The sequence below is a fragment of the Macrobrachium rosenbergii genome, chromosome 42 (assembly GCF_040412425.1).
Source record: "Macrobrachium rosenbergii isolate ZJJX-2024 chromosome 42, ASM4041242v1, whole genome shotgun sequence".
In the NCBI taxonomy this organism is placed as follows: domain Eukaryota; kingdom Metazoa; phylum Arthropoda; class Malacostraca; order Decapoda; family Palaemonidae; genus Macrobrachium; species Macrobrachium rosenbergii.
The window spans coordinates 57462400-57476578 of NC_089782.1; the positions used below are offsets into that span (position 1 = coordinate 57462400).

At 45.9% G+C, this 14179-nt stretch overlaps 1 protein-coding gene across 5 annotated transcripts in view; it reads right to left on the reverse strand.

Annotated features, from left to right (window-relative positions):
- The window catches only part of LOC136828451 (nuclear transcription factor Y subunit gamma-like), a 338180-nt gene that overhangs the window by 261082 nt on the left and 62919 nt on the right, over positions 1 to 14179 (reverse strand). The gene's annotated exons all lie outside the window — the stretch shown is intronic.

Consider the following 14179-nt stretch of genomic DNA (forward strand, 5'->3'; position numbering starts at 1 on the left):
GTATAATAATGCTAGATATACCAGAGAAAAAGAGCTTTCAGGAAAGCTGGGGTTACTACCCCCAGTCGAGCGTCTTCTAGGAAGACGTCGGTATAAAGAAGGGTGAGTGAAATACCACTACCACGGAAACATACTCGAAAGATCTCTCCTTATCAAAACCCCCGGAACAGAGCGGTGAGCCGTTACAGCCCCTACACTCAACACCCGCCAGGACGGCGACACCAGCGCCACCTACCTCATTCCATTTTCTAGCACGTGACTACATCCATTTCTTTTGTGTGCTCGTCTTCCTTTAATTTGGATTTTCCTTCATCTACGATGGCATCGAGCAGCTTTACCATCTCCAAGTTAAGTACCATCTTCTTGTGGGGTTTTGTTCTATTTTTTGGCTGTTATGGTCTCGTATTTTCATAAATATTGAGATCTTTTTATGACGCCACGGCGTCCCCCGCCAGCCATGTCGACCGCGAGGCGACTCCTTCAGTTCTTTTCGGTTGGAGTTGTCTCCTCGTCGTTATAGATAGATTTTTACCCCTCGGTTCCCTTCCTGGTGGTTCCTTGCGGTGGCTCCCCCCCTTTTTGTTTTACGAATTACGTTTCATTGGCCTATCGGCCTTTGTTAGGTGATGCCCCCGTCCAGGTACCCCCCCCAGGTTGGGTTCCTTATTATTTTTGGTCTCAAGTAGGCTAATTATTTTATTCTTGGAGATGGTGCTCTCTTTTATTTTATTTATTTTATTTATTTATTTTGTTGTTTACCTCCTCGTGTGCTGGCGGCAGCCTCAGATCTAACCGCTTCCCGAGGTAGGCTACGCACCCTATTGAGCACATTTTGGTTCCATTTTTTATGAGTGATGGCTATTTTGTGGAGTAGGCTTGTTTGCTTCCATCCCCTTGCCCTGGGTGTGGAGATCATCAGGTTGAGGGAGTTTTGGTTGCTGTTTCCTCCGGGTCGTTTTTTGGGTGGGCAGAGTGAGCCCCTTAGTTCTCTTCCTTCATTTGGGGGAATAGAGTTCTTTGGATGTGTTTCCTCTAGGCTAGTCGCCTTCTTGCCCCCCCTTCTCAATCCCGGTTGGTTCTCGGCACAAAATTTCTCTCCCTGTTGCTTCCCCCTCCCATCCACCTCCTCCCTTTTTCCTAGCCTATACTAGGTTAGGTCCCTATTAGGCTTCGCCTAGGAAGGAGTCGGGCTTCGGGCTGCGTTAGCTTCCAGTCAGTAGGCTACCCTCCCAAGTTTCATTATTCTTGGAGGTATGGGTGCAGTTGAGCGGGTGATATGTTTCTCCCTGTCTCCTGTTCCCTTCCTGGTAGCCTACCCTCTCCCCCTACTCCACCCCTCCAGCCTTGCTCTACTCGCGCGGGTGACGCTAGATGGCGTTTTCTCCGAGTTCAGGGACTCTCCTTTGGTAGAGGGATTCGCTCCTCCCATACAGTCCCCCTAGCATCGCTGTGTTGGGGTTGGTGGTTCGTTTTGCTCGAACGTGTTCGAGACACTATCCCACACCTCTTCGTCTCCCCGTCGGGTTACGTTGATAGGGTAAAAATATAATTGCTCAACTTATGTTATGAACATACGAGCATTTTGCCCGTCTTGTTTCTCCGGCGGGAAGTAAGTGCGAAGGATTTACATTATATAAGGGAGCGGATCCTTCCGGTCTCCGGAGTATTTACCGTCACTTGTTATTGTTATTATTTTTTACTCATATTTAGATAAGTCTGTTTATCTACAGGAGTACTCTCCTTTATATTATATATACGTGAGTCCGGTCCTACACCCGGGGGCTCCGCCGTTATTTTTACTGGCAGCCCTTATGGTTAGTTCCTGGTTTCTCATTCCTTCATTCCCCGGAGTATTCCGGGGTCTGAAAGCTTTTACCTTCCACTCTGTGTAATTTAGAGCTTATTGGCCCAGTTTATGATAAGGGAGTTCTTCTCCGCCGGAGTATTCCGGTTGTAGTTGAGTTTCCCGGCCTTGCCGGCTTTAGATTGCTTAGGGTGGTAGGTTCATGTACTTTTCTACTTACAGACTGTTCGCTGTGAGGAGCCGGGTGTACCGCCTCCTCCCAACAACCCTACGGTCACGTGTTGTGCGGACCCACGCTGGTTGTGCGGTCCGACTTGATGACCTGGTTGTTTGGCACCCGATGGTTGTGAGGTTTGCTTCGCTCTCTGTGCAACCGTCCAGGATGAGTCGGTAAGTGACAGTCTTCTTCCGTTTTACGCTCCTCATATTGTATATTGTTTACGGGGTTCCCGGACTGTTTTTTCGTTCTTAGCTAATTGTTGGTTTTCTTACAGGCGGACGAATCTTCCAAGAAGTCTGCCTTGGAATCCCTCCGGGCCTGGGTGGCTGGGTTTGGCAGGAATGTTCCGTCGGGGAAGCCCTACGTCCTCGACGCTAAGTTGAGGGACCTGCTCTACCCCGGCGCACGGGTGGCGGCCGCAGTGCCTGAAGATCTTGCCACCCCTATCATCCAGCAAATCCGGGATGCGACCCAGCCACCCCAAGTGGATATCCTCTACGCTGAGGTCTCGGAGGATGTAGCCGCCTTGGACTTAAACCTGGAACCGATGAACACCGAGCAGGACCAGGTGGTAAGTGGTGAGGTAAGTGAGGTTGTTGGGGCGGGCCCCCCTCTTTTTGACTCCCCTGTTTCATCTGTTTCTTCCTTCGCAGGTTTTGTGAAGTCTTCCTCCTTGGGTGATAGAGCTCCGTCTGCTATCCCCAAGTTGAAGTTGAAGACTTCATGGAAGGCGAAGGGCTATAAGTCCTCGTCTTCCAAGAAGGCATCGCCCTTCCCCCCGTCGAAGGCTAAGGTTTCAGGACCTGTAGCCTCCGGGAGCAAGTCTGGTTCCTCCGGCAAAGGCGCGAGTAAGAGGGCTGCAAAACCAAGCCCTCCTCGCCAACCTGCTTTCGACGCAGAGGCCTTTGCAAATCAACTTTTTAGGAAGTTCACAGAGGACCTAGATACGAGATTTAGTAAAATCTCTGAGAAGTTGGCCAGTCATGATAACATACTGGCGGGAATGGCTCGCCCACCCCCAGCCGAACCACAGTATGTTATCCCCGACACAGCGGACCTCCCGCTGTTCGATGTCGGTAACCCTTGGCGTTTCGCACTCCGGGCCATCCAACATGATGGCAAGCTCACGGTTGAAGGTCTTGGCACGAGACGGTTGGAGGAATTGGAGTTCTTCCCCCCCGATCTCTTGCCCCCTTACCCAGGTTTCGTGAGGCTTACGGAGGAAGCATGGATTCGGTCAGATAAGGTTCCTAGGGAGACTGTCATCGTCCCTAGGGACCAAGCTCAGTCGGCTCTCCTGTGCACTCTGACGGAGTGGCAGGCAGAAAATACAACGGTTGACTCCTTTCAAGGGCAACTTTACAATGTTCGCCCTGGGAGACAACCTGCCCACCCCTTGCTTGGACAAAGTCGCTCTGGCTACGCCCGAGCGTGCTTTGAAGGTAATCCATTACCACAGCTGAGGGAAACAGACCCCACTTCCTGGTATTCCCAGGAAGTGATGAGTTCTGGGTGGACGCCCCGTCCACTTTCACTGTCGGGAAGCTGGACCCTTTCTGTGCTTCCTCGCAATTCAGTGAGCAGCTCCCCAAGCTGCCGGAATCTTTGTTGAAGGCGGAGTTTGATGCCCGGACTAAGTTAGCCAGGTCCTTGAACTCCGTCTGCCTTACGGAAGCTACTGCCGTCTCCCGCTCGGACGAGCCATTCTTTCAGGTTTTGGCTAAGTCCCTGCTGGCTGGCTTTCAGTCTGACCTGTTTGAATTTATCATGGCCAGACTGGAATGCAGGAAATTCATCTTCGCCGATGCTACTATCCGCCACGAGCCTAACAAGCTCGTTAAGAGCTCGATCTGGGGACCTAACCTCTTCCCAGAAGAGGAGGTCACAAATGTTATGGCCGAGGCTACAAGGGCCAACCAGAGTCTGCGCTCTCGCTGGGGCATTTCTGCCTATAAGCGCAAGACCCCAGAATCTGCCGGCCCCCAGACGAGAGGCAAACGTTTCAGGAGGCATAAGAGGCCCCACCATCAGGCGGTAGTTCAAGCCGTCCCGGTCTCGGCAGTAGCTCAGCCTTCCACCTCCAAGGCTCACCCCAACAGTATGTGCTGGTCCAACCAGCTGCACCTTTCCACCATGTGGCTTCACCAGCGTACAACCCCACATATGAGGGCCGTGGATACTTTCACGGCCTTAATAGGGTCGCAAGGGGGAAGAGGCAGAGTCCCTCATAGAGGAAAGCCCAACACCACCCCAAGGGGAAGGCCTGGACGTGGTAGGGGGAATAAACCCGCTCCCTCCCACTGAGAGAACCCAGGTAGGTGGTCGCCTGTATTGGTTCAGGGACCAATGGACCTTCAGCCCTTGGGCACACAGCATTGTGTCCAAAGGACTAGGATGGAGCTGGATCAAGAACCCTCCTCCTCTAACCAGATTTTACCAGCCACCCACATCAATCCTACAGGATTACGTGACAGAATTGCTCAACAAACAAGCAATAAAGAAAGTAAGGCACCTAAAGTTTCAAGGCAGGTTATTCACTGTTCCCAAAAAGACTCCGATCAGCAAAGAGTGATCCTGGATCTGTCGCGTCTAAATCTCTACATAAAATGCGACAAATTTCGCATGCTTACGGTAGCTCAGGTACGGACTCTACTTCGCGTGGAGCCGTCACCACCTCTATCGATCTTTCAGACGCTTATTATCACGTCCCGATTGCGCCGGAACTTCTCTCAGTTCCTCGGTTTCAGACTCGGGAATCAAGCCTACTCCTTCAGGGTCATGCCCTTCGGTCTAAACATTGCGCCCACGGTATTCACCAAGCTGGCGGACACGGTAGTACAACAACTCCGGTCTCGAGGGATATCCCTAGCAGCGTATTTGACGATTGGATAATTTGGGCACCAACAGTTCCGGAGTGTCAGAAGGCTACGTCCATAGTCATCAATTTCCTGGAGTCGCTTAGGGTTTTCAACTGAACAGAGAGAAGTCCCGCTTGACTCCGGAGTCCCGGTTTCAGTGGCTGGGTCTCCAGTGGGATCTGTCCTCTCACACGTTATCTCTCCCGCCTCCCAAGAGGAAAGAGATAGCATCTTTCACCAGGAAATTTCTCAAAAATCAATCGGCATCCCGCCGATCCCAAGAAAGAGTCCTTGGGTCTCTTCAATTTGCCTCAGTGACGGACCTGCTCTTAAAAGCGAAATTAAAAGACATAAACAGAGTGTGGCGGAGTCGAGCCAATGTCAAGCTCAGAGACAAGGTCTCCTCTATTCCTCGAATCTTAAAGACAAGACTGCGCCTTGGACCACAGTCAGAGGCCTGTCCAAAACAGTTCCGCTTCAATTTCCCCCTCCAGCACTAGTTGTTCACACAGACGCTTCCCTAAGCGGCTGGGGAGGATATTCACCAAAACAGAAAGTACAAGGAACGTGGTCCACAATGTTTTAGCAGTTCCATATAAATACCCTGGAAGCTATGGCGGTCTTTCTAACTCTGAAGAAAATCCGCCCCCCAACCGGATTCATATCAGGCTGGTGTTGACAGCGCAGTGGTAGTTCATTGCATCAACAGGGGCGGCTCCAAATCAGGTCGAGTAAACCAAGTAATGATTGCTATCTTCTCCCTGGCAAACAAGCACGGCTGGCACCTGTCAGCCACCCACCTAGCGGGGTACGAACGTGGTGGCGGATTCCCTGTCCAGGACTACTCCGTTGGAGACGGAGTGGTCCCTGGACGGGAATCTTTCAAATGGATTTGCCGGGTTCCGGGCCTCCAAGTGGATCTGTTCGCGACGGAGAGCAACTTCAAGCTCCCCTGTTACGTGGCCCCAACCTGGACCCTCAGGCATACGCCACAGACGCAATGACAGTAGATTGGAACAATTGGGAGAAAATTTATCTGTTCCCTCCAATAAATTTACTGCTGAAAGTATTACACAAACTCAGGACATTCAAAGGTCAACCAGCCCTAGTAGCCCCTATTGGCCGAAGAGCAATTGGTTCCCTCTTCTTCAGGAACTGGGATTATGGAGTCTTGGATTCCCAAGCCCATTCTGACCCAGACAGTACAAACCAAGACTGTGTCAGCTTCCTCAAGAATTCAGAATGTCCTAGTTTTATGGACTTTATAAAATTCGCAGCCCAAAAAGGAGCGAACATTGACCCTGTCAACACTCTGTTTTTAGAATCAGATAAAAGAGATTCTACTTTAGACAGTATGACTCAGCAGTCAAAAAATTAGCCTCCTTCCTGAAAGCATCTGAAGCCAAAATCATGACGACTAATTTAGGAGTTTCTTTCTTTAGATCACTGTTTGAAAAAGGCCTTGCTCCGCCACTATTACCACAGTCAAGTCAGCATTGAAGAAAGTATTTCTTTACGGCTTTAAAATCGACCTTACAGATTCCTATTTTTCATCTATCCCCAGAGCATGCGCTCGTCTGAGACCAGTATCACGCCCACATTCTGTTACGTGGTTTCTCAATGACGTCCTTAAGTTAGCATCAGAGTTGGATAACTTTCATTGCTCTTATCAGGATCTGTTAAGGAAGACTTTATTTTTGATTAGCTTGGCTTCAGGTGCTAGAATCTCAGAGCTGTCGGCTCTCACTAGAGGTGATAATTTTGTGAACTTCCTCCCGTCTGGAGAGGTCCTCCTTTCCCTGACCCTAGATTTTTAGCTAAGAACGAAGACCCACAGGACAGATGGTCTCCTTGGAAGGTGGTGCCCTTCCTCAAGACCAGTCTTTATGTCCAGTTTATACACTTAAATCTTACCTTTAAGAACTCCACAGAGTAAGTCGGGTCCTCTTTTTATCAGGGAGAAAGGTGGTACTCTTTCACTGAATGCTATAAGACAACAAATTCTGTATTTCATTAAACAGGCCAACCCAGATTCAGTTCCTAAGGTTCATGATCTTCGAGCAGTTGCTACTTCCATTAATTACTTTCATAATATGGACTTCTCAGAATTATCCAAATTTACGGGTTGGAAATCACCTCTAGTGTTTAAACACCACTATTTAAAAATCGCTCAAGCCCTGAAATTTTCTACCATAGCTGTGGGAAGTGTCATCTCCCACCTTAACTAATCATATCCTTATCCTATCCTTTCCCCCCCCGCCTGCCTCATTTACTTCTCTGCTTATCCTCCTGGTTGATTATACCTCACTGCCTGGCTCTCATATTGATGTATCTTGTATCTGTTGATGGAAAAGTGTAATCTGACATGTTATGATTGTTTTTTCTTGTGGGGTACTGGACGGTTTTTATTTTGCTCCATGTACCCCAGATATATGTATATGTTCTGTATATGTTAATTTTCATTGATCTTGTCTCTTACGTGTTTAGCCTAAGTTTACGTGTATAGTTTTAAGGTTGTATTTGCAATTATCTTATGCACATTTCATGTTTCAATTTGCTTTAAGTAATTTTAAGATTTTTGAGCCTCTTCTCCGTCGTGCGGGGACTTCCCCACGTTTCATAGTATTAAGTTTTTGATGTGCCTTAGATTTAGTATTCTTGCTACATGAAAGAGATTACTTGATTAAAATTATTTTCGTAAAATTTTGCCTTTTTCTTCAGATTACCCCTTTTTTTTCTTGTAGTTGCAGCCTTGGCATGATTCTCTATCACTATTTCACCGGCTGACACGGGACTGAACTCAGAAAAGGGATTTTGACAAAGGAAAAATCTATTTCTGAGGAAGGTCCCGTGTCACCCGGTGACCCTCCCTGGATCACCTAGTACTCCCCCCCTACTTGCACATGCCAAGTCTGGGGTTAGTGCTAGCATGGAATGAGGTAGGTGGCGCTGGTGTCGCCGTCCTGGCGGGTGTTGAGTGTAGGGGCTGTAACGGCTCACCGCTCTGTTCCGGGGGTTTTGATAAGGAGAGATCTTTCGAGTATGTTTCCGTGGTAGTGGTATTTCACTCACCCTTCTTTATACCCCACGTCTTCCTAGAAGACGCTCGACTGGGGTAGTAACCCCAGCTTTCCTGAAAGCTCTTTTTCTTTGGTATATCTAGCATTATTATACCTAGAAATTCGTGCTGTAATGGAATTTCACCGGGTGACACGGGACCTTCCTCAGAAATAGATTTTTCCTTTGTCAAAATCCCTTTTTTATAATAAAATAAAGTTTTATTTATACTTACCAAATAATTACATAGCTATAGTTTCTACTTTATGCGGCAGCTCAAAATTTGAAATTCGTGGTAGCGCTCTTTTGTTTTGCATGTAGGTATGCTGCCCCGCCCACTATCGGGGAAGAATAGGTACAACTTAGCAAAGGAGCTCAATTCGTTTATGCTCTATGTCCATGAGAGGGGAGGAGGGCGGGCTCCGATCATGTAATTATTTGGTAAGTATATATAAAACTTTATTTCATTATAAAAATGTCATTTTTATATAAGTAACTTATCAAATAATTACATAGCTGAATCCCACATTGAGTGGAGGTGGGATGAATGGACATATACTACCCAAAAAACTACTTGATATGGGGGATAATTTGGGATAGCAAATTAGCTAGCATCTTGGAATGCTTGTTATAACCTTATCTGGTGAGGGAGCAACAGCAGACGGGTACTGCCTCTGGTCGTGGCTCCTCTCGACCTGTAAAGTCATGTGGCACAGTAGAGCCAAGAGTCATCTCTACTGAGTGGGTGCTTTGCAACGAGGGGGAGGTCAATCGCAGGTTGCCAAAACTAACAATTCCAATGGTCACATAAATATGTGGATCTGCCCTTGCCCTGGGTGCAGTACAATAGAACAACAAAGACCAGATAAAACTAACCTACACCACACGACATTTAGCCCAAACTATAAGATACAAATTGATGACACTCAAGACTCAGTGTCCACCAAACTTCCCAAGAAGTACGACTGTCCTTATTCAAGGAGAGTGGATAGAGGAAAAGGGAAGGTGTTCCTCCTATCCTTCATCCCCCAATACCATGCCACCTGCGAAGAACGGACCTAAAGTACTGCATTTTTCGTACACAGTTTCAACGTCCCGTAAGTAAAATATGGCAAACACGGACTTGCACCTCCAAAATGTTGTTTGCAAAATTGAAGAGAGAGACAGGTTACATTTAAAAGCCAAAGATGTTGCCACAGCTCTTATTTCATGAGCCTTTACTTTGCATAAGGGTAGTAATTCGTCTTGAACTCCTGAATGTGCTTCCGAAATCATGGATCTTAAAAAGAACGATAGTGCATTCTTGGACAAAGGACGGCTGGGGTTTTTAACGGAACACCAAAGATTAGGGGCCGATCCTCTAAGGTTTTTGGTTCTCTCGAGGTATACTCTTAGAGCTCTTACTGGGCAGATGACTTTTTCTTGATCGGCTGGGCCTAGTACTTCTGAGAGGCCCTTGATAGAAAAGGAGCGAGGCCAAGGGTTAGCCGGGTCCTCATTTTTGGCCAAAAAATCCAAAATTAACGAGTATACTGCATTGCCTTGTGAGAAGCCTATCCTTTTATCAATGGCATGAAGCTTGCTGGCTCTCTTGGCTGTAGCCAGTGCCACCAAGAATAATGTCTTCTTCGTAAGATTCCGAAGTGATGACGACTCCAAAGGTTTAAACAATGGTCCTGAAAGCCAGTTGAAGACCACATCCAAGTTCCAAGCGACTCCTGAGGGTTTAGCTTGCTTACTAGTATTCAAATGTTTAAGTCACTGATGTCTTGGTTTGAAGACAGGTCTAATCCTCTATGTTTGAATACTGAACTCAACATCGCTCTGTAACCCTTGATGGTAGATGCTGAGAGTCCTTTCGATGTTCTGAGATATAGAAGAAAATCTGCGATTTGGGTTACAGACGTTTGAGAAGAGGAAATCTTTCGCTCTCAGCAACACTTCCTAAAAACTGCCCACTTGGATTGGTAAACTGCAGAGGAAGATTGTCGCCTGCACTTAGCAATAGCCTCTGCGGCCTTTCTTGAAAATCCTTTCGCTCTGACAAGCTCCTGACAGTCGGTAGCCTGTCAGAGCGAGAGTGGATAACCCTTGATGGTGTCGGAGGAAATGCAGCCGTCTGAGAAGATTTCTCCTCTGAGGAAGCAGCCTTGGGAAGTCTGTCAAAAGGCTCAACAGATCAGGGAACCACTCTTTGTGTGGCCAAAAGGAGCGACTAGTGTCATTGACACGCTGTCATGTGAATTGAACTTCCTCAACACTTCCCTCACTATGCTGAAGGGAGGGAAGGCATAAAGGTCGAGGTTCGACCAGTCCTGCAACATGGCATCTGTTGCCCATGCTTGTGGGTCCAGAGCTGGGGAGCAATACAAAGGAAGACGATTGTTCCTTGACGTCGTGAACAGGTCTATCAACGGCTTTCCCCACACCTTCCACAGGTCGATACACACCTGTGGACTGGGTGTCCATTCTGTCAGTAGGACCTGTTTTCCACGACTCAACTCGTCCGCAAGGTCGTTCATCTTGCCCTGAATGAAGCGAGTCACTACTTGGGTCTTGTTGCTCTTTGCCCAAAGAAGAAAATCCTTTGTCGCTTTGTAGAGCGTCAAAGAATGGGTCCCTTCCTTGATTCTTGATATATGCTAGGGCGGTCATGCTGTCCGAATGAACCGCTACTGTTTTGTGGCAGGTTAGCATTGCAAAGTGTTGAAGTGCCAGATGAATCGCTTTAGTTCCTTTACGTTGATGTGGAGGTTTCTTTCGGAAGGGGACCATGTTCCTGACACCTCCATGTTGTTGAGAAGGGCTCCCCAACCCAGATCCGAAGCGTCTCAGTATAACGTCAGGTCGGGGTTTGTTGGAGCCAGAGATCTTCCTGTCGAGAATCTGTCTTCTGCTAGCCACCACCTGAGGTCTTCTTTTATTTGGGGAGTGATGCTGAAAATGAATGAGTCTGGGAATGACTTCCTTTTCCAACTGGCCTTGAGGTAAAATTGCAGTGCTCTTGTATGTAGCCTGCCTAATGGAATGAACTTCTCGATGGAAGAGAGAGTTCCAAGAAGACTCATCCATGCATTGGCTGGGCAGGAGTTGCGAGTTACGAAGTCCTGGACTTTCTTGCGGCAAGAAAGTATCTTTTGTTGGGATGGAAAAGCCCGAAAACTCTGAGTCTATCACTATCCCCAAATATAGAATAGACTGAGTTGGGACTAACTGTGGCTTCTTGAAGTTTATTAAAAGTCCTAATTCTTGGGCGAGACGAAGAGTTTTCTGCAGGTCCTCCGTGCACTGAGAATTCAAGGGGGAGCGTAGGAGCCAATCGTCCAGGTACAGAGAAATGTTTATCCCCAAAAGATGTAGCCATTTCGCTAGGGGAGCGAGTACCCGGGTAAAAACTTGAGGGGCCGTGGATAGTCCGAAGCAGAGTGCCCGAAACTGGAAGACTCTGTCCTGGAACATCTGTGTATATTGCATAATGTGGACCTTTTCGGCTTATATGCTCTATTGTATGTTGTCTATGGTGTTCTGGTGTATATGAGTAACTTTTTGATAAATACTTGGTGTGTACAAATTCTCGTTTTATTCATTGTCCAGGGAGAAGGTGATTTTACTATCAAAGGCACCTGTATATTTATATTCAGCAACTCAAACAATCTTCTAGCTCTAATTGGGAAAGGTGGTGGATGGTTATTTATAAATACATCTTTTCATTCAAACAATTTTTTTGTTGGGGAATCACTTGTCTGAATTCTTAGAGCACTTTTCATTGTTACTAGCTCTCTATGGAGAGACAGGCAGTTCACCACATTCAACTTGTAAAGATGATTTTGGTGATGATCTCAAGGCTCCTGAGCATATTCTAAGGCCTTCATTGTGAACAGGGTCTAACATTTTCAGCGCTGCGTCTGATGCTGATCCATATACTTCGCTTCCATAATCAGTGATGGACAGAACTGTTGCTTTATACAGTACAGTAAGGGTATGTCTATAGGCTCCTCAATTAGTGTTTGATAGTTTTCTAATTAGATTTAATACTCTTTTACATTTAGATTTTACGTATGCTATATGGGCTTTCCAGTTCATGTGAGTATCAAATACTAATCGTAAAAATCTTGCTGTTTGGCCAATTGGTATACTATGGTTTCTGATTTTTAAATCTATTTCTTCACCTTTTTTCCACTTTTTATTTTTATAAAACATGATTGCTTGAGTATTATTTATGGAAAATTTAAAGCCTACAGGTGAGGCCTATTCATCTATTTTTACTATGCTTTTATTAATGATTCGTTCTGCATGTTTTATTTGAGATGCTGAATAATATATGGCAAAATCATCCATATACAGGATACTTTTAATGCCAATAGGTAGATTATTACTGATACCATTAATTGCTACAGTAAACAGTGTGCAACTAAGGACGCTTCCCTGCGGAACACCATTTTCACATTTTTAAGTGGAAATGTTCTAGACAGAACATCATCAATTCTCACCTGAAAACTGCAATTTGTCAAAAAATTTTGTACAAACCTAGGTGTATGTCCATGGATGTTGTTGTTTTGTATAGTTTTTAATATAGCATACCTCCATGTAGTATCATATGCTTTTTCAGTGTCAAAAAAAAGACAGCTACAGTAATTTGTTTTTGTTCAAAACCTCTGCGTACATGGTCTTCTAAGTTAGAGAGAGAATCTAATGTAGATCTGTTGCACTGTGACCCAAACTGAGTGGGAGTTAAAATTTTATTTTCTCGAGTGTGCCATGTTAGTCGAGCATTTACCATTTTCTCTAGCAATTTGCATAAGCAGCTTGTTAAAGAAAATGACATTTTTACAATAAAATAAAGTTTTATATATACTTACCCAGTAATTACATAGCTATTAGTTTCTTTTAACCGGCAGCTCAAAATTTTGAAATTGCGGGTCTGCTAGTTTGTTATGGTTATGGCGACATGCCCCGCCCACTTTCGGGTGTAAGAGAAGGTACAACATAGCAAAGAGCTTCAATCTGTTTATGCCCTTATGTCCAAGTGAGGGGAGGCGGGAGGGCTCTGATTATGTGATTACTGGGTAAGTATATATAAAACTTTATTTTATTATATAAAAATGTCATTTTTATATAAGTAACTTACCCAGTAATTACATAGCTGATTCCCACATTGAATGGAGGTGGGAATGGTGGACATATCTACCCCAAAACATTATTAATAGTAAAGAGTTTAAGAACAGAAATTTGCAAACACTGAATCAATGTTGTTGAACCTTTCCTGATAAGAGAGCTGCTACTGTAAGATACTGCCTCTGGTTGGTGCTCATCTTATCCAGTAGAGGCGTGGCGGTAAAGCCTTGAGGGCCTACTACTACAGTGGGTGCTTTGTAGTGATGGACTAATTTCCAATGGCTAGCAAAGTACAACAAGATGGCCCCTGCCCAGGGCGCAGTACCACACGAAATAACCAGAGTAAATAGTCACCATAACCACCAAAAATCAAATTAAAAACACCAATACCCAACCATAAAACCAAAAGAATGGAGGGTACTCCAAGTACATAGTACTCCCAGGCTCCCCAACACTCAACACCCTAGGCAAGGTGAAGAGACTGAAGAAAGGACATTGCTTTCTACGTTTCCTTCCCCAACACCAATCCAGCTGCGGAAAATGGACCCAAGGTACTGCATTAATCGTAAATCGTATCGATATTCCTTAAATAATGCGATGCAAACACCGACTTGCACTTCCAAAACGTCACTTGTACAACTGACGTAAGAGATAGATTGCACTTAAACGCCAAAGACTTAGTGACTGCTCTTATCTCGTGGGTTTCATCTTTAAAGACGAGAGTGAGTCTTCATTCACCATGGAATGTGCTCTGGAAATCAGATTCCTCAGAAAAATGCCAGGGCATTCTTGGACAGGGGTCTAGAGAGATATTTCACAGAACACCAAAGGTTTATTGAAGTACCACAAATGTCCTTCGTTCTGTGAAGATAAAACTTAAGGGCCCTTACTGGACAGAGAGTTCTTTCTTCTTCAAACGGACCCACTGTCTTGGACAAGTTCTTGATCATAAAAGAACGAGGCCATGGATTCGATGGCGATTTATTCTTAGCCAGAAAGGCTAGAGAAAAGGAGCAAACTGCCCTCCCCTGAGAAAATTCTTCTATGTTTCTGTCTAAAGCATGGATTTCACTGGACCTCTTAGTGGTGGCCAAGGCGACCAGAAAGTCTTCCTAGTTAGATCCC